Source organism: Hyperoodon ampullatus, assembly GCF_949752795.1.
Source record: "Hyperoodon ampullatus genome assembly, chromosome: 7".
NCBI lineage: Eukaryota > Metazoa > Chordata > Mammalia > Artiodactyla > Ziphiidae > Hyperoodon > Hyperoodon ampullatus.
In genome coordinates, this window is record NC_136920.1 from 81,116,114 (window position 1) to 81,136,381 (window position 20,268).

Below are 20,268 nucleotides of genomic sequence, written 5' to 3' on the forward strand. Positions count from 1 at the left end.
CAGTGCAGTTCAGAGGGCCTCCGCAGAGGGAGAGCCACGTTGAATGTAATACTGGCAGAAACGCTGTCCTGGGGCTGCCCGACAGCTGTAGAAATCAAGCTATGCAAGCGAGAGGCAGATCGTTGCCCTTCCCTCTGCGTAGAAAGAGTTGACCCCAACCGTCTGGGCTGTGTTATGTGGCTCGGAAAACAAAGAGGGGACTCACAGCACACACGCTCTCCCTCAGAAGGGAATTCTCTCAGGCCTACGGAAAGCCGTACGGGGGTTAAAGCACTCTCTCGAGTCAGGGTTCATGGAGGTGGCTGCACCCCAAACTTTGCTGCTGGGAGACACTCGTGCTTACCTTGAGGCTAGGGGTCGCATTTACTCCGCACTTTAGCTGGGGCAAGCGTGGGATGAACTCCTAGCAAGGCCCTGGAGACCACCTGGTTTCGTAGGAGAAAAGGCACTTTCTTCACTGAGGCATTCCTACAAGTGACTAGCAGACGGGTAACAGCAATGTCTTTCAGTCAGCCTTGAGGCCGCCACTACCTCCTTCCAAATGGGGAAAACACTGCCTTTTCCCAGGCTTCTCAATTACAACCTGGCTCACCCAGCACATGGACCTCTCTTCTCTGACAACCCAAAGGAGACCCTTGGAACACAATTCGGCCTTCTGCGATGCAACTTTTGGATGCAGTGTGTTCTGCATGTGGTGAATGGCATAATCCTCTGAAAGCCCTCAGGAGGCCTAGGTGACTTTGGATGTTCCAGATGCCTAGCAATGCTCAGGGTGAATCTCCACTTCCTTTCGGGCTGGACCTAATGTCTAGTTTTCCGTGTCACTTAGAGGGCCGTCGAGCAGGAGTCCCCACACTGAATTGGAGCCCCGGTGGTTTCTCTCAGGGCAGCGTAGGTTTCCTCAACGTGGCAGACCCGCATGGAAAGAAAGGCTGCCAACAACCGTGTTCCTGAGGCTCTTTCCAAGCTGTGGAACGCTAGCCATAGGAGAACACCTTCTTAGTTCCCGGCCCTTCCAACTGCACAGTGAGGGATGTTCCCAGAGCTGTGTAGCCCTTGACTCTGCTCAGAAGGCTTTTGGTACACAGTGTACTTCCTTGGAAAGACGTGCCCACGTGAGAGTCTTGAGCACTCTGAGGCATACTAAAGCTGACGCCGTCCATTGACTAAGACTTCCTGCAAACTGGTGCACCCGTATCTCTCTGGTCGTGGGAAAAGGTGCACCTGACCTCGAGACTAGAGGACACATAGAGTTGGCACTCTAACTACAGTATGCCCTGCGGTGAGCGCCCAGGAAGGAACGGCAAGCACCTGGTTTCTTTTGGAAAACCTCACTGCTCCTCAGAGGCATCCGTGGAGTGAATAGTATCCTGCTGGTGTGGTTTTCAGGCAGCTTGGAAGCTGCACCGAAGTTGCTTTCCAAAGGGGGAAAGTCGGGCTTCTGCCACATGCTCCGGTTTCCAACGTGACCCCACAGCGCAGTTCCCGGCCCTCTCTGACTGACGACTGGAGACTTGGAGCCACACTGGGCCTTTCTATGCTCACACCTGGTTGGACGCGGGGTGTTTTTGCATGCCACGAGTAGCATTACCCGCTTAATGACTTAGTCAGGCCTAGGTGGCTTCGGATCGTCCAAACGCCTCCCAATTGTACCGGTTTCCCTGTATTTTCTCTCAGGCTGGACCTACAGTGTACCTTGCATCACAACAGAGAGAGGACAGGGAAGAGTGGCCAGGATGCACTTGAGGCCCAGGGATTCTTTCAGTGCAGTTCAGAGGGCCTCCGCAGAGGGAGAGCCACGTTGAATGTAATACTGGCAGAAACGCTGTCATGGTGCTGCCCGACAGCTGTAGAAATCAAGCTATGCAAGCGAGAGGCAGATCGTTGCCCTTCCCTCTGCGTAGAAAGAGTTGACCCCAACCGTCTGGGCTGTGTTATGTGGCTCGGAAAACAAAGAGGGGACTCACAGCACACACGCTCTCCCTCAGAAGGGAATTCTCTCAGGCCTACGGAAAGCCGTATGGGGGTTAAAGCACTCTCTCGAGTCAGGGTTCATGGAGGTGGCTGCACCCCAAACTTTGCTGCTGGGAGACACTCGTGCTTACCTTGAGGCTAGGGGTCGCATTTACTCCGCACTTTAGCTAGGGCAAGCGTGGGATGAACTCCTAGCAAGGCCCTGGAGACCACCTGGTTTCGTAGGAGAAAAGGCACTTTCTTCACTGAGGCATTCCTACAAGTGACTAGCAGACGGGTAACAGCAATGTCTTTCAGTCAGCCTTGAGGCCGCCACTACCTCCTTCCAAATGGGGAAAACACTGCCTTTTCCCAGGCTTCTCAATTACAACCTGGCTCAGCCAGCACATGTACCTCTCTTCTCTGACAACCCAAAGGAGACCCTTGGAACACAATTCGGCCTTCTGCGATGCAACTTTTGGATGCAGTGTGTTCTGCATGTGGTGAATGGCATAATCCTCTGAAAGCCCGCAGGAGGCCTAGGTGACTTTGGATGTTCCAGATGCCTAGCAATGCTCAGGGTGAATCTCCACTTCCTTTCGGGCTGGACCTAATGTCTAGTTTTCCGTGTCACTTAGAGGGCCGTCGAGCAGGAGTCCCCACACTGAATTGGAGCCCCGGTGGTTTCTCTCAGGGCAGCGTAGGTTTCCTCAACGTGGCAGACCCGCATGGAAAGAAAGGCTGCCAAGAACCGTGTTCCTGAGGCTCTTTCCAAGCTGTGGAACGCTAGCCATAGGAGAACACCTTCTTAGTTCCCGGCCCTTCCAACTGCACAGTGAGGGATGTTCCCAGAGCTGTGTAGCCCTTGACTCTGCTCAGAAGGCTTTTGATACACAGTGTACTTCCTTGGAAAGACGTGCCCACATGAGAGTCTTGAGCGCTCTGAGGCATACTAAAGCTGAAGCCGTCCATTGACTAAGACTTCCTGCAGACTGGTGCACCCGTATCTCTCTGGTCGTGGGAAAAGGTGCACCTGACCTCGAGACTAGAGGACACATAGAGTTGGCACTCTAACTACAGTATGCCCTGCGGTGAGCGCCCAGGAAGGAACGGCAAGCACCTGGTTTCTTTTGGAAAACCTCACTGCTCCTCAGAGGCATCCGTGGAGTGAATAGTATCCTGCTGGTGTGGTTTTCAGGCAGCTTGGAAGCTGCACCGAAGTTGCTTTCCAAAGGGGGAAAGTCGGGCTTCTGCCACATGCTCCGGTTTCCAACGTGACCCCACAGCGCAGTTCCCGGCCCTCTCTGACTGACGACTGGAGACTTGGAGCCACACTGGGCCTTTCTATGCTCACACCTGGTTGGACGCGGGGTGTTTTTGCAGGCCATGTGTAGCATTACCCGCTTAATGACTTAGTCAGGCCTAGGTGACTTCGGATCGTCCAAACGCCTCCCAATTTTACTGGTTTTCCTGTATTTTCTCTCAGGCTGGACCTACAGTGTACCTTGCGTCACAACAGAGAGAGGACAGGGAAGAGTGGCCAGGATGCACTTGAGGCCCAGGGATTCTTTCAGTGCAGTTCAGAGGGCCTCCGCAGAGGGAGAGCCACGTTGAATGTAATACTGGCAGAAACGCTGTCCTGGGGCTGCCCGACAGCTGTAGAAATCAAGCTATGCAAGCGAGAGGCAGATCGTTGCCCTTCCCTCTGCGTAGAAAGAGTTGACCCCAACCGTCTGGGCTGTGTTATGTGGCTCGGAAAACAAAGAGGGGACTCACAGCACACACGCTCTCCCTCAGAAGGGAATTCTCTCAGGCCTACGGAAAGCCGTACGGGGGTTAAAGCACTCTCTCGAGTCAGGGTTCATGGAGGTGGCTGCACCCCAAACTTTGCTGCTGGGAGACACTCGTGCTTACCTTGAGGCTAGGGGTCGCATTTACTCCGCACTTTAGCTGGGGCAAGCGTGGGATGAACTCCTAGCAAGGCCCTGGAGACCACCTGGTTTCGTAGGAGAAAAGGCACTTTCTTCACTGAGGCATTCCTACAAGTGACTAGCAGACGGGTAACAGCAATGCCTTTCAGTCAGCCTTGAGGCCGCCACTACCTCCTTCCAAATGGGGAAAACACTGCCTTTTCCCAGGCTTCTCAATTACAACCTGGCTCACCCAGCACATGGACCTCTCTTCTCTGACAACCCAAAGGAGACCCTTGGAACACAATTCGGCCTTCTGCGATGCAACTTTTGGATGCAGTGTGTTCTGCATGTGGTGAATGGCATAATCCTCTGAAAGCCCTCAGGAGGCCTAGGTGACTTTGGATGTTCCAGATGCCTAGCAATGCTCAGGGTGAATCTCCACTTCCTTTCGGGCTGGACCTAATGTCTAGTTTTCCGTGTCACTTAGAGGGCCGTCGAGCAGGAGTCCCCACACTGAATTGGAGCCCCGGTGGTTTCTCTCAGGGCAGCGTAGGTTTCCTCAACGTGGCAGACCCGCATGGAAAGAAAGGCTGCCAAGAACCGTGTTCCTGAGGCTCTTTCCAAGCTGTGGAACGCTAGCCATAGGAGAACACCTTCTTAGTTCCCGGCCCTTCCAACTGCACAGTGAGGGATGTTCCCAGAGCTGTGTAGCCCTTGACTCTGCTCAGAAGGCTTTTGGTACACAGTGTACTTCCTTGGAAAGACGTGCCCACGTGAGAGTCTTGAGCGCTCTGAGGCATACTAAAGCTGACGCCGTCCATTGACTAAGACTTCCTGCAAACTGGTGCACCCGTATCTCTCTGGTCGTGGGAAAAGGTGCACCTGACCTCCAGACTAGAGGACACATAGAGTTGGCACTCTAACTACAGTATGCCCTGCGGTGAGCGCCCAGGAAGGAACGGCAAGCACCTGGTTTCTTTTGGAAAACCTCGCTGCTCCTCAGAGGCATCCGTGGAGTGAATAGTATCCTGCTGGTGTGGTTTTCAGGCAGCTTGGAAGCTGCACCGAAGTTGCTTTCCAAAGGGGGAAAGTCGGGCTTCTGCCACATGCTCCGGTTTCCAACGTGACCCCACAGCGCAGTTCCCGGCCCTCTCTGACTGACGACTGGAGACTTGGAGCCACACTGGGCCTTTCTATGCTCACACCTGGTTGGACGAGGGGTGTTTTTGCATGCCACGAGTAGCATTACCCGCTTAATGACTTAGTCAGGCCTAGGTGACTTCGGATCGTCCAAACGCCTCCCAATTGTACCGGTTTTCCTGTATTTTCTCTCAGGCTGGACCTACAGTGTACCTTGCGTCACAACAGAGAGAGGACAGGGAAGAGTGGCCAGGATGCACTTGAGGCCCAGGGATTCTTTCAGTGCAGTTCAGAGGGCCTCCGCAGAGGGAGAGCCACGTTGAATGTAATACTGGCAGAAACGCTGTCCTGGGGCTGCCCGACAGCTGTAGAAATCAAGCTATGCAAGCGAGAGGCAGATCGTTGCCCTTCCCTCTGCGTAGAAAGAGTTGACCCCAACCGTCTGGGCTGTGTTATGTGGCTCGGAAAACAAAGAGGGGACTCACAGCACACACGCTCTCCCTCAGAAGGGAATTCTCTCAGGCCTACGGAAAGCCGTATGGGGGTTAAAGCACTCTCTCGAGTCAGGGTTCATGGAGGTGGCTGCACCCCAAACTTTGCTGCTGGGAGACACTCGTGCTTACCTTGAGGCTAGGGGTCGCATTTACTCCGCACTTTAGCTGGGGCAAGCGTGGGATGAACTCCTAGCAAGGCCCTGGAGACCACCTGGTTTCGTAGGAGAAAAGGCACTTTCTTCACTGAGGCATTCCTACAAGTGACTAGCAGACGGGTAACAGCAATGCCTTTCAGTCAGCCTTGAGGCCGCCACTACCTCCTTCCAAATGGGGAAAACACTGCCTTTTCCCAGGCTTCTCAATTACAACCTGGCTCAGCCAGCACATGTACCTCTCTTCTCTGACAACCCAAAGGAGACCCTTGGAACACAATTCGGCCTTCTGCGATGCAACTTTTGGATGCAGTGTGTTCTGCATGTGGTGAATGGCATAATCCTCTGAAAGCCCTCAGGAGGCCTAGGTGACTTTGGATGTTCCAGATGCCTAGCAATGCTCAGGGTGAATCTCCACTTCCTTTCGGGCTGGACCTAATGTCTAGTTTTCCGTGTCACTTAGAGGGCCGTCGAGCAGGAGTCCCCACACTGAATTGGAGCCCCGGTGGTTTCTCTCAGGGCAGCGTAGGTTTCCTCAACGTGGCAGACCCGCATGGAAAGAAAGGCTGCCAACAACCGTGTTCCTGAGGCTCTTTCCAAGCTGTGGAACGCTAGCCATAGGAGAACACCTTCTTAGTTCCCGGCCCTTCCAACTGCACAGTGAGGGATGTTCCCAGAGCTGTGTAGCCCTTGACTCTGCTCAGAAGGCTTTTGGTACACAGTGTACTTCCTTGGAAAGACGTGCCCACGTGAGAGTCTTGAGCGCTCTGAGGCATACTAAAGCTGACGCCGTCCATTGACTAAGACTTCCTGCAAACTGGTGCACCCGTATCTCTCTGGTCGTGGGAAAAGGTGCACCTGACCTCCAGACTAGAGGACACATAGAGTTGGCACTCTAACTACAGTATGCCCTGCGGTGAGCGCCCAGGAAGGAACGGCAAGCACCTGGTTTCTTTTGGAAAACCTCGCTGCTCCTCAGAGGCATCCGTGGAGTGAATAGTATCCTGCTGGTGTGGTTTTCAGGCAGCTTGGAAGCTGCACCGAAGTTGCTTTCCAAAGGGGGAAAGTCGGGCTTCTGCCACATGCTCCGGTTTCCAACGTGACCCCACAGCGCCGTTCGCGGCCCTCTCTGACTGACGACTGGAGACTTGGAGCCACACTGGGCCTTTCTATGCTCACACCTGGTTGGACGCAGGGTGTTTTTGCATGCCATGAGTAGCATTACCCGCTTAATGACTTAGTCAGGCCTAGGTGACTTCGGATCGTCCAAACGCCTCCCAATTTTACCGGTTTTCCTGTATTTTCTCTCAGGCTGGACCTACAGTGTACCTTGCGTCACAACAGAGAGAGGACCGGTAAGAGTGGCCAGGATGCACTTGAGGCCCAGGGATTCTTTCAGTGCAGTTCAGAGGGCCTCCGCAGAGGGAGAGCCACGTTGAATGTAATACTGGCAGAAACGCTGTCCTGGGGCTGCCCGACAGCAGTAGAAATCAAGCTATGCAAGCGAGAGGCAGATCGTTGCCCTTCCCTCTGCGTAGAAAGAGTTGACCCCAACCGTCTGGGCTGTGTTATGTGGCTCGGAAAACAAAGAGGGGACTCACAGCACACACGCTCTCCCTCAGAAGGGAATTCTCTCAGGCCTACGGAAAGCCGTACGGGGGTTAAAGCACTCTCTCGAGTCAGGGTTCATGGAGGTGGCTGCACCCCAAACTTTGCTGCTGGGAGACACTCGTGCTTACCTTGAGGCTAGGGGTCGCATTTACTCCGCACTTTAGCTGGGGCAAGCGTGGGATGAACTCCTAGCAAGGCCCTGGAGACCACCTGGTTTCGTAGGAGAAAAGGCACTTTCTTCACTGAGGCATTCCTACAAGTGACTAGCAGACGGGTAACAGCAATGCCTTTCAGTCAGCCTTGAGGCCGCCACTACCTCCTTCCAAATGGGGAAAACACTGCCTTTTCCCAGGCTTCTCAATTACAACCTGGCTCACCCAGCACATGTACCTCTCTTCTCTGACAACCCAAAGGAGACCCTTGGAACACAATTCGGCCTTCTGCGATGCAACTTTTGGATGCAGTGTGTTCTGCATGTGGTGAATGGCATAATCCTCTGAAAGCCCTCAGGAGGCCTAGGTGACTTTGGATGTTCCAGATGCCTAGCAATGCTCAGGGTGAATCTCCACTTCCTTTCGGGCTGGACCTAATGTCTAGTTTTCCGTGTCACTTAGAGGGCCGTCGAGCAGGAGTCCCCACACTGAATTGGAGCCCCGGTGGTTTCTCTCAGGGCAGCGTAGGTTTCCTCAACGTGGCAGACCCGCATGGAAAGAAAGGCTGCCAAGAACCGTGTTCCTGAGGCTCTTTCCAAGCTGTGGAACGCTAGCCATAGGAGAACACCTTCTTAGTTCCCGGCCCTTCCAACTGCACAGTGAGGGATGTTCCCAGAGCTGTGTAGCCCTTGACTCTGCTCAGAAGGCTTTTGGTACACAGTGTACTTCCTTGGAAAGACGTGCCCACGTGAGAGTCTTGAGCGCTCTGAGGCATACTAAAGCTGACGCCATCCATTGACTAAGACTTCCTGCAAACTGGTGCACCCGTATCTCTCTGGTCGTGGGAAAAGGTGCACCTGACCTCCAGACTAGAGGACACATAGAGTTGGCACTCTAACTACAGTATGCCCTGCGGTGAGCGCCCAGGAAGGAACGGCAAGCACCTGGTTTCTTTTGGAAAACCTCGCTGCTCCTCAGAGGCATCCGTGGAGTGAATAGTATCCTGCTGGTGTGGTTTTCAGGCAGCTTGGAAGCTGCACCGAAGTTGCTTTCCAAAGGGGGAAAGTCGGGCTTCTGCCACATGCTCCGGTTTCCAACGTGACACCACAGCGCCGTTCGCGGCCCTCTCTGACTGACGACTGGAGACTTGGAGCCACACTGGGCCTTTCTATGCTCACACCTGGTTGGACGCGGGGTGTTTTTGCATGCCATGAGTAGCATTACCCGCTTAATGACTTAGTCAGGCCTAGGTGACTTCGGATCGTCCAAACGCCTCCCAATTGTACCGGTTTCCCTGTATTTTCTCTCAGGCTGGACCTACAGTGTACCTTGCATCACAACAGAGAGAGGACAGGGAAGAGTGGCCAGGATGCACTTGAGGCCCAGGGATTCTTTCAGTGCAGTTCAGAGGGCCTCCGCAGAGGGAGAGCCACGTTGAATGTAATACTGGCAGAAACGCTGTCATGGGGCTGCCCGACAGCTGTAGAAATCAAGCTATGCAAGCGAGAGGCAGATCGTTGCCCTTCCCTCTGCATAGAAAGAGTTGACCCCAACCGTCTGGGCTGTGTTATGTGGCTCGGAAAACAAAGAGGGGACTCACAGCACACACGCTCTCCCTCAGAAGGGAATTCTCTCAGGCCTACGGAAAGCCGTATGGGGGTTAAAGCACTCTCTCGAGTCAGGGTTCATGGAGGTGGCTGCACCCCAAACTTTGCTGCTGGGAGACACTCGTGCTTACCTTGAGGCTAGGGGTCGCATTTACTCCGCACTTTAGCTAGGGCAAGCGTGGGATGAACTCCTAGCAAGGCCCTGGAGACCACCTGGTTTCGTAGGAGAAAAGGCACTTTCTTCACTGAGGCATTCCTACAAGTGACTAGCAGACGGGTAACAGCAATGTCTTTCAGTCAGCCTTGAGGCCGCCACTACCTCCTTCCAAATGGGGAAAACACTGCCTTTTCCCAGGCTTCTCAATTACAACCTGGCTCAGCCAGCACATGTACCTCTCTTCTCTGACAACCCAAAGGAGACCCTTGGAACACAATTCGGCCTTCTGCGATGCAACTTTTGGATGCAGTGTGTTCTGCATGTGGTGAATGGCATAATCCTCTGAAAGCCCGCAGGAGGCCTAGGTGACTTTGGATGTTCCAGATGCCTAGCAATGCTCAGGGTGAATCTCCACTTCCTTTCGGGCTGGACCTAATGTCTAGTTTTCCGTGTCACTTAGAGGGCCGTCGAGCAGGAGTCCCCACACTGAATTGGAGCCCCGGTGGTTTCTCTCAGGGCAGCGTAGGTTTCCTCAACGTGGCAGACCCGCATGGAAAGAAAGGCTGCCAAGAACCGTGTTCCTGAGGCTCTTTCCAAGCTGTGGAACGCTAGCCATAGGAGAACACCTTCTTAGTTCCCGGCCCTTCCAACTGCACAGTGAGGGATGTTCCCAGAGCTGTGTAGCCCTTGACTCTGCTCAGAAGGCTTTTGATACACAGTGTACTTCCTTGGAAAGACGTGCCCACATGAGAGTCTTGAGCGCTCTGAGGCATACTAAAGCTGAAGCCATCCATTGACTAAGACTTCCTGCAGACTGGTGCACCCGTATCTCTCTGGTCGTGGGAAAAGGTGCACCTGACCTCGAGACTAGACGACACATAGAGTTGGCACTCTAACTACAGTATGCCCTGCGGTGAGCGCCCAGGAAGGAACGGCAAGCACCTGGTTTCTTTTGGAAAACCTCACTGCTCCTCAGAGGCATCCGTGGAGTGAATAGTATCCTGCTGGTGTGGTTTTCAGGCAGCTTGGAAGCTGCACCGAAGTTGCTTTCCAAAGGGGGAAAGTCGGGCTTCTGCCACATGTTCCGGTTTCCAACGTGACCCCACAGCGCAGTTCCCGGCCCTCTCTGACTGACGACTGGAGACTTGGAGCCACACTGGGCCTTTCTATGCTCACACCTGGTTGGACGAGGGGTGTTTTTGCATGCCACGAGTAGCATTACCCGCTTAATGACTTAGTCAGGCCTAGGTGACTTCGGATCGTCCAAACGCCTCCCAATTGTACCGGTTTTCCTGTATTTTCTCTCAGGCTGGACCTACAGTGTACCTTGCGTCACAACAGAGAGAGGACAGGGAAGAGTGGCCAGGATGCACTTGAGGCCCAGGGATTCTTTCAGTGCAGTTCAGAGGGCCTCCGCAGAGGGAGAGCCACGTTGAATGTAATACTGGCAGAAACGCTGTCCTGGGGCTGCCCGACAGCTGTAGAAATCAAGCTATGCAAGCGAGAGGCAGATCGTTGCCCTTCCCTCTGCGTAGAAAGAGTTGACCCCAACCGTCTGGGCTGTGTTATGTGGCTCGGAAAACAAAGAGGGGACTCACAGCACACACGCTCTCCCTCAGAAGGGAATTCTCTCAGGCCTACGGAAAGCCGTACGGGGGTTAAAGCACTCTCTCGAGTCAGGGTTCATGGAGGTGGCTGCACCCCAAACTTTGCTGCTGGGAGACACTCGTGCTTACCTTGAGGCTAGGGGTCGCATTTACTCCGCACTTTAGCTGGGGCAAGCGTGGGATGAACTCCTAGCAAGGCCCTGGAGACCACCTGGTTTCGTAGGAGAAAAGGCACTTTCTTCACTGAGGCATTCCTACAAGTGACTAGCAGACGGGTAACAGCAATGTCTTTCAGTCAGCCTTGAGGCCGCCACTACCTCCTTCCAAATGGGGAAAACACTGCCTTTTCCCAGGCTTCTCAATTACAACCTGGCTCACCCAGCACATGGACCTCTCTTCTCTGACAACCCAAAGGAGACCCTTGGAACACAATTCGGCCTTCTGCGATGCAACTTTTGGATGCAGTGTGTTCTGCATGTGGTGAATGGCATAATCCTCTGAAAGCCCTCAGGAGGCCTAGGTGACTTTGGATGTTCCAGATGCCTAGCAATGCTCAGGGTGAATCTCCACTTCCTTTCGGGCTGGACCTAATGTCTAGTTTTCCGTGTCACTTAGAGGGCCGTCGAGCAGGAGTCCCCACACTGAATTGGAGCCCCGGTGGTTTCTCTCAGGGCAGCGTAGGTTTCCTCAACGTGGCAGACCCGCATGGAAAGAAAGGCTGCCAACAACCGTGTTCCTGAGGCTCTTTCCAAGCTGTGGAACGCTAGCCATAGGAGAACACCTTCTTAGTTCCCGGCCCTTCCAACTGCACAGTGAGGGATGTTCCCAGAGCTGTGTAGCCCTTGACTCTGCTCAGAAGGCTTTTGGTACACAGTGTACTTCCTTGGAAAGACGTGCCCACGTGAGAGTCTTGAGCACTCTGAGGCATACTAAAGCTGACGCCGTCCATTGACTAAGACTTCCTGCAAACTGGTGCACCCGTATCTCTCTGGTCGTGGGAAAAGGTGCACCTGACCTCGAGACTAGAGGACACATAGAGTTGGCACTCTAACTACAGTATGCCCTGCGGTGAGCGCCCAGGAAGGAACGGCAAGCACCTGGTTTCTTTTGGAAAACCTCACTGCTCCTCAGAGGCATCCGTGGAGTGAATAGTATCCTGCTGGTGTGGTTTTCAGGCAGCTTGGAAGCTGCACCGAAGCTGCTTTCCAAAGGGGGAAAGTCGGGCTTCTGCCACATGCTCCGGTTTCCAACGTGACCCCACAGCGCAGTTCCCGGCCCTCTCTGACTGACGACTGGAGACTTGGAGCCACACTGGGCCTTTCTATGCTCACACCTGGTTGGACGCGGGGTGTTTTTGCATGCCACGAGTAGCATTACCCGCTTAATGACTTAGTCAGGCCTAGGTGGCTTCGGATCGTCCAAACGCCTCCCAATTGTACCGGTTTCCCTGTATTTTCTCTCAGGCTGGACCTACAGTGTACCTTGCATCACAACAGAGAGAGGACAGGGAAGAATGGCCAGGATGCACTTGAGGCCCAGGGATTCTTTCAGTGCAGTTCAGAGGGCCTCCGCAGAGGGAGAGCCACGTTGAATGTAATACTGGCAGAAACGCTGTCATGGGGCTGCCCGACAGCTGTAGAAATCAAGCTATGCAAGCGAGAGGCAGATCGTTGCCCTTCCCTCTGCGTAGAAAGAGTTGACCCCAACCGTCTGGGCTGTGTTATGTGGCTCGGAAAACAAAGAGGGGACTCACAGCACACACGCTCTCCCTCAGAAGGGAATTCTCTCAGGCCTACGGAAAGCCGTATGGGGGTTAAAGCACTCTCTCGAGTCAGGGTTCATGGAGGTGGCTGCACCCCAAACTTTGCTGCTGGGAGACACTCGTGCTTACCTTGAGGCTAGGGGTCGCATTTACTCCGCACTTTAGCTAGGGCAAGCGTGGGATGAACTCCTAGCAAGGCCCTGGAGACCACCTGGTTTCGTAGGAGAAAAGGCACTTTCTTCACTGAGGCATTCCTACAAGTGACTAGCAGACGGGTAACAGCAATGTCTTTCAGTCAGCCTTGAGGCCGCCACTACCTCCTTCCAAATGGGGAAAACACTGCCTTTTCCCAGGCTTCTCAATTACAACCTGGCTCAGCCAGCACATGTACCTCTCTTCTCTGACAACCCAAAGGAGACCCTTGGAACACAATTCGGCCTTCTGCGATGCAACTTTTGGATGCAGTGTGTTCTGCATGTGGTGAATGGCATAATCCTCTGAAAGCCCGCAGGAGGCCTAGGTGACTTTGGATGTTCCAGATGCCTAGCAATGCTCAGGGTGAATCTCCACTTCCTTTCGGGCTGGACCTAATGTCTAGTTTTCCGTGTCACTTAGAGGGCCGTCGAGCAGGAGTCCCCACACTGAATTGGAGCCCCGGTGGTTTCTCTCAGGGCAGCGTAGGTTTCCTCAACGTGGCAGACCCGCATGGAAAGAAAGGCTGCCAAGAACCGTGTTCCTGAGGCTCTTTCCAAGCTGTGGAACGCTAGCCATAGGAGAACACCTTCTTAGTTCCCGGCCCTTCCAACTGCACAGTGAGGGATGTTCCCAGAGCTGTGTAGCCCTTGACTCTGCTCAGAAGGCTTTTGATACACAGTGTACTTCCTTGGAAAGACGTGCCCACATGAGAGTCTTGAGCGCTCTGAGGCATACTAAAGCTGAAGCCGTCCATTGACTAAGACTTCCTGCAGACTGGTGCACCCGTATCTCTCTGGTCGTGGGAAAAGGTGCACCTGACCTCGAGACTAGACGACACATAGAGTTGGCACTCTAACTACAGTATGCCCTGCGGTGAGCGCCCAGGAAGGAACGGCAAGCACCTGGTTTCTTTTGGAAAACCTCACTGCTCCTCAGAGGCATCCGTGGAGTGAATAGTATCCTGCTGGTGTGGTTTTCAGGCAGCTTGGAAGCTGCACCGAAGTTGCTTTCCAAAGGGGGAAAGTCGGGCTTCTGCCACATGCTCCGGTTTCCAACGTGACCCCACAGCGCAGTTCCCGGCCTTCTCTGACTGACGACTGGAGACTTGGAGCCACACTGGGCCTTTCTATGCTCACACCTGGTTGGACGCGGGGTGTTTTTGCAGGCCATGTGTAGCATTACCCGCTTAATGACTTAGTCAGGCCTAGGTGACTTCGGATCGTCCAAACGCCTCCCAATTTTACTGGTTTTCCTGTATTTTCTCTCAGGCTGGACCTACAGTGTACCTTGCGTCACAACAGAGAGAGGACAGGGAAGAGTGGCCAGGATGCACTTGAGGCCCAGGGATTCTTTCAGTGCAGTTCAGAGGGCCTCCGCAGAGGGAGAGCCACGTTGAATGTAATACTGGCAGAAACGCTGTCCTGGGGCTGCCCGACAGCTGTAGAAATCAAGCTATGCAAGCGAGAGGCAGATCGTTGCCCTTCCCTCTGCGTAGAAAGAGTTGACCCCAACCGTCTGGGCTGTGTTATGTGGCTCGGAAAACAAAGAGGGGACTCACAGCACACACGCTCTCCCTCAGAAGGGAATTCTCTCAGGCCTACGGAAAGCCGTACGGGGGTTAAAGCACTCTCTCGAGTCAGGGTTCATGGAGGTGGCTGCACCCCAAACTTTGCTGCTGGGAGACACTCGTGCTTACCTTGAGGCTAGGGGTCGCATTTACTCCGCACTTTAGCTGGGGCAAGCGTGGGATGAACTCCTAGCAAGGCCCTGGAGACCACCTGGTTTCGTAGGAGAAAAGGCACTTTCTTCACTGAGGCATTCCTACAAGTGACTAGCAGACGGGTAACAGCAATGCCTTTCAGTCAGCCTTGAGGCCGCCACTACCTCCTTCCAAATGGGGAAAACACTGCCTTTTCCCAGGCTTCTCAATTACAACCTGGCTCACCCAGCACATGTACCTCTCTTCTCTGACAACCCAAAGGAGACCCTTGGAACACAATTCGGCCTTCTGCGATGCAACTTTTGGATGCAGTGTGTTCTGCATGTGGTGAATGGCATAATCCTCTGAAAGCCCTCAGGAGGCCTAGGTGACTTTGGATGTTCCAGATGCCTAGCAATGCTCAGGGTGAATCTCCACTTCCTTTCGGGCTGGACCTAATGTCTAGTTTTCCGTGTCACTTAGAGGGCCGTCGAGCAGGAGTCCCCACACTGAATTGGAGCCCCGGTGGTTTCTCTCAGGGCAGCGTAGGTTTCCTCAACGTGGCAGACCCGCATGGAAAGAAAGGCTGCCAAGAACCGTGTTCCTGAGGCTCTTTCCAAGCTGTGGAACGCTAGCCATAGGAGAACACCTTCTTAGTTCCCGGCCCTTCCAACTGCACAGTGAGGGATGTTCCCAGAGCTGTGTAGCCCTTGACTCTGCTCAGAAGGCTTTTGGTACACAGTGTACTTCCTTGGAAAGACGTGCCCACGTGAGAGTCTTGAGCGCTCTGAGGCATACTAAAGCTGACGCCGTCCATTGACTAAGACTTCCTGCAAACTGGTGCACCCGTATCTCTCTGGTCGTGGGAAAAGGTGCACCTGACCTCCAGACTAGAGGACACATAGAGTTGGCACTCTAACTACAGTATGCCCTGCGGTGAGCGCCCAGGAAGGAACGGCAAGCACCTGGTTTCTTTTGGAAAACCTCGCTGCTCCTCAGAGGCATCCGTGGAGTGAATAGTATCCTGCTGGTGTGGTTTTCAGGCAGCTTGGAAGCTGCACCGAAGTTGCTTTCCAAAGGGGGAAAGTCGGGCTTCTGCCACATGCTCCGGTTTCCAACGTGACCCCACAGCGCAGTTCCCGGCCCTCTCTGACTGACGACTGGAGACTTGGAGCCACACTGGGCCTTTCTATGCTCACACCTGGTTGGACGAGGGGTGTTTTTGCATGCCACGAGTAGCATTACCCGCTTAATGACTTAGTCAGGCCTAGGTGACTTCGGATCGTCCAAACGCCTCCCAATTGTACCGGTTTTCCTGTATTTTCTCTCAGGCTGGACCTACAGTGTACCTTGCGTCACAACAGAGAGAGGACAGGGAAGAGTGGCCAGGATGCACTTGAGGCCCAGGGATTCTTTCAGTGCAGTTCAGAGGGCCTCCGCAGAGGGAGAGCCACGTTGAATGTAATACTGGCAGAAACGCTGTCCTGGGGCTGCCCGACAGCTGTAGAAATCAAGCTATGCAAGCGAGAGGCAGATCGTTGCCCTTCCCTCTGCGTAGAAAGAGTTGACCCCAACCGTCTGGGCTGTGTTATGTGGCTCGGAAAACAAAGAGGGGACTCACAGCACACACGCTCTCCCTCAGAAGGGAATTCTCTCAGGCCTACGGAAAGCCGTACGGGGGTTAAAGCACTCTCTCGAGTCAGGGTTCATGGAGGTGGCTGCACCCCAAACTTTGCTGCTGGGAGACACTCGTGCTTACCTTGAGGCTAGGGGTCGCATTTACTCCGCACTTTAGCTGGGGCAAGCGTGGGATGAACTCCTAGCAAGGCCCTGGAGACCACCTGGTTTCGTAGGAGAAAAGGCACTTTCTTCACTGAGGCATTCCTACAAGTGACTAGCAGACGGGTAACAGCAATGTCTTTCAGTCAGCCTTGAGGCCGCCACTACCTCCTTCCAAATGGGGAAAACACTGCCTTTTCCCAGGCTTCTCAATTACAACCTGGCTCACCCAGCACATGGACCTCTCTTCTCTGACAACCCAAAGGAGACCCTTGGAACACAATTCGGCCTTCTGCGATGCAACTTTTGGATGCAGTGTGTTCTGCATGTGGTGAATGGCATAATCCTCTGAAAGCCCTCAGGAGGCCTAGGTGACTTTGGATGTTCCAGATGCCTAGCAATGCTCAGGGTGAATCTCCACTTCCTTTCGGGCTGGACCTAATGTCTAGTTTTCCGTGTCACTTAGAGGGCCGTCGAGCAGGAGTCCCCACACTGAATTGGAGCCCCGGTGGTTTCTCTCAGGGCAGCGTAGGTTTCCTCAACGTGGCAGACCCGCATGGAAAGAAAGGCTGCCAACAACCGTGTTCCTGAGGCTCTTTCCAAGCTGTGGAACGCTAGCCATAGGAGAACACCTTCTTAGTTCCCGGCCCTTCCAACTGCACAGTGAGGGATGTTCCCAGAGCTGTGTAGCCCTTGACTCTGCTCAGAAGGCTTTTGGTACACAGTGTACTTCCTTGGAAAGACGTGCCCACGTGAGAGTCTTGAGCACTCTGAGGCATACTAAAGCTGACGCCGTCCATTGACTAAGACTTCCTGCAAACTGGTGCACCCGTATCTCTCTGGTCGTGGGAAAAGGTGCACCTGACCTCGAGACTAGAGGACACATAGAGTTGGCACTCTAACTACAGTATGCCCTGCGGTGAGCGCCCAGGAAGGAACGGCAAGCACCTGGTTTCTTTTGGAAAACCTCACTGCTCCTCAGAGGCATCCGTGGAGTGAATAGTATCCTGCTGGTGTGGTTTTCAGGCAGCTTGGAAGCTGCACCGAAGTTGCTTTCCAAAGGGGGAAAGTCGGGCTTCTGCCACATGCTCCGGTTTCCAACGTGACCCCACAGCGCAGTTCCCGGCCCTCTCTGACTGACGACTGGAGACTTGGAGCCACACTGGGCCTTTCTATGCTCACACCTGGTTGGACGCGGGGTGTTTTTGCATGCCACGAGTAGCATTACCCGCTTAATGACTTAGTCAGGCCTAGGTGGCTTCGGATCGTCCAAACGCCTCCCAATTGTACCGGTTTCCCTGTATTTTCTCTCAGGCTGGACCTACAGTGTACCTTGCATCACAACAGAGAGAGGACAGGGAAGAGTGGCCAGGATGCACTTGAGGCCCAGGGATTCTTTCAGTGCAGTTCAGAGGGCCTCCGCAGAGGGAGAGCCACGTTGAATGTAATACTGGCAGAAACGCTGTCATGGGGCTGCCCGACAGCTGTAGAAATCAAGCTATGCAAGCGAGAGGCAGATCGTTGCCCTTCCCTCTGCGTAGAAAGAGTTGACCCCAACCGTCTGGGCTGTGTTATGTGGCTCGGAAAACAAAGAGGGGACTCACAGCACACACGCTCTCCCTCAGAAGGGAATTCTCTCAGGCCTACGGAAAGCCGTATGGGGGTTAAAGCACTCTCTCGAGTCAGGGTTCATGGAGGTGGCTGCACCCCAAACTTTGCTGCTGGGAGACACTCGTGCTTACCTTGAGGCTAGGGGTCGCATTTACTCCGCACTTTAGCTAGGGCAAGCGTGGGATGAACTCCTAGCAAGGCCCTGGAGACCACCTGGTTTCGTAGGAGAAAAGGCACTTTCTTCACTGAGGCATTCCTACAAGTGACTAGCAGACGGGTAACAGCAATGCCTTTCAGTCAGCCTTGAGGCCGCCACTACCTCCTTCCAAATGGGGAAAACACTGCCTTTTCCCAGGCTTCTCAATTACAACCTGGCTCAGCCAGCACATGTACCTCTCTTCTCTGACAACCCAAAGGAGACCCTTGGAACACAATTCGGCCTTCTGCGATGCAACTTTTGGATGCAGTGTGTTCTGCATGTGGTGAATGGCATAATCCTCTGAAAGCCCGCAGGAGGCCTAGGTGACTTTGGATGTTCCAGATGCCTAGCAATGCTCAGGGTGAATCTCCACTTCCTTTCGGGCTCGACCTAATGTCTAGTTTTCCGTGTCACTTAGAGGGCCGTCGAGCAGGAGTCCCCACACTGAATTGGAGCCCCGGTGGTTTCTCTCAGGGCAGCGTAGGTTTCCTCAACGTGGCAGACCCGCATGGAAAGAAAGGCTGCCAAGAACCGTGTTCCTGAGGCTCTTTCCAAGCTGTGGAACGCTAGCCATAGGAGAACACCTTCTTAGTTCCCGGCCCTTCCAACTGCACAGTGAGGGATGTTCCCAGAGCTGTGTAGCCCTTGACTCTGCTCAGAAGGCTTTTGATACACAGTGTACTTCCTTGGAAAGACGTGCCCACATGAGAGTCTTGAGCGCTCTGAGGCATACTAAAGCTGAAGCCGTCCATTGACTAAGACTTCCTGCAGACTGGTGCACCCGTATCTCTCTGGTCGTGGGAAAAGGTGCACCTGACCTCGAGACTAGACGACACATAGAGTTGGCACTCTAACTACAGTATGCCCTGCGGTGAGCGCCCAGGAAGGAACGGCAAGCACCTGGTTTCTTTTGGAAAACCTCACTGCTCCTCAGAGGCATCCGTGGAGTGAATAGTATCCTGCTGGTGTGGTTTTCAGGCAGCTTGGAAGCTGCACCGAAGTTGCTTTCCAAAGGGGGAAAGTCGGGCTTCTGCCACATGCTCCGGTTTCCAACGTGACCCCACAGCGCAGTTCCCGGCCCTCTCTGACTGACGACTGGAGACTTGGAGCCACACTGGGCCTTTCTATGCTCACACCTGGTTGGACGCGGGGTGTTTTTGCAGGCCATGTGTAGCATTACCCGCTTAATGACTTAGTCAGGCCTAGGTGACTTCGGATCGTCCAAACGCCTCCCAATTTTACTGGTTTTCCTGTATTTTCTCTCAGGCTGGACCTACAGTGTACCTTGCGTCACAACAGAGAGAGGACAGGGAAGAGTGGCCAGGATGCACTTGAGGCCCAGGGATTCTTTCAGTGCAGTTCAGAGGGCCTCCGCAGAGGGAGAGCCACGTTGAATGTAATACTGGCAGAAACGCTGTCCTGGGGCTGCCCGACAGCTGTAGAAATCAAGCTATGCAAGCGAGAGGCAGATCGTTGCCCTTCCCTCTGCGTAGAAAGAGTTGACCCCAACCGTCTGGGCTGTGTTATGTGGCTCGGAAAACAAAGAGGGGACTCACAGCACACACGCTCTCCCTCAGAAGGGAATTCTCTCAGGCCTACGGAAAGCCGTACGGGGGTTAAAGCACTCTCTCGAGTCAGGGTTCATGGAGGTGGCTGCACCCCAAACTTTGCTGCTGGGAGACACTCGTGCTTACCTTGAGGCTAGGGGTCGCATTTACTCCGCACTTTAGCTGGGGCAAGCGTGGGATGAACTCCTAGCAAGGCCCTGGAGACCACCTGGTTTCGTAGGAGAAAAGGCACTTTCTTCACTGAGGCATTCCTACAAGTGACTAGCAGACGGGTAACAGCAATGCCTTTCAGTCAGCCTTGAGGCCGCCACTACCTCCTTCCAAATGGGGAAAACACTGCCTTTTCCCAGGCTTCTCAATTACAACCTGGCTCACCCAGCACATGGACCTCTCTTCTCTGACAACCCAAAGGAGACCCTTGGAACACAATTCGGCCTTCTGCGATGCAACTTTTGGATGCAGTGTGTTCTGCATGTGGTGAATGGCATAATCCTCTGAAAGCCCTCAGGAGGCCTAGGTGACTTTGGATGTTCCAGATGCCTAGCAATGCTCAGGGTGAATCTCCACTTCCTTTCGGGCTGGACCTAATGTCTAGTTTTCCGTGTCACTTAGAGGGCCGTCGAGCAGGAGTCCCCACACTGAATTGGAGCCCCGGTGGTTTCTCTCAGG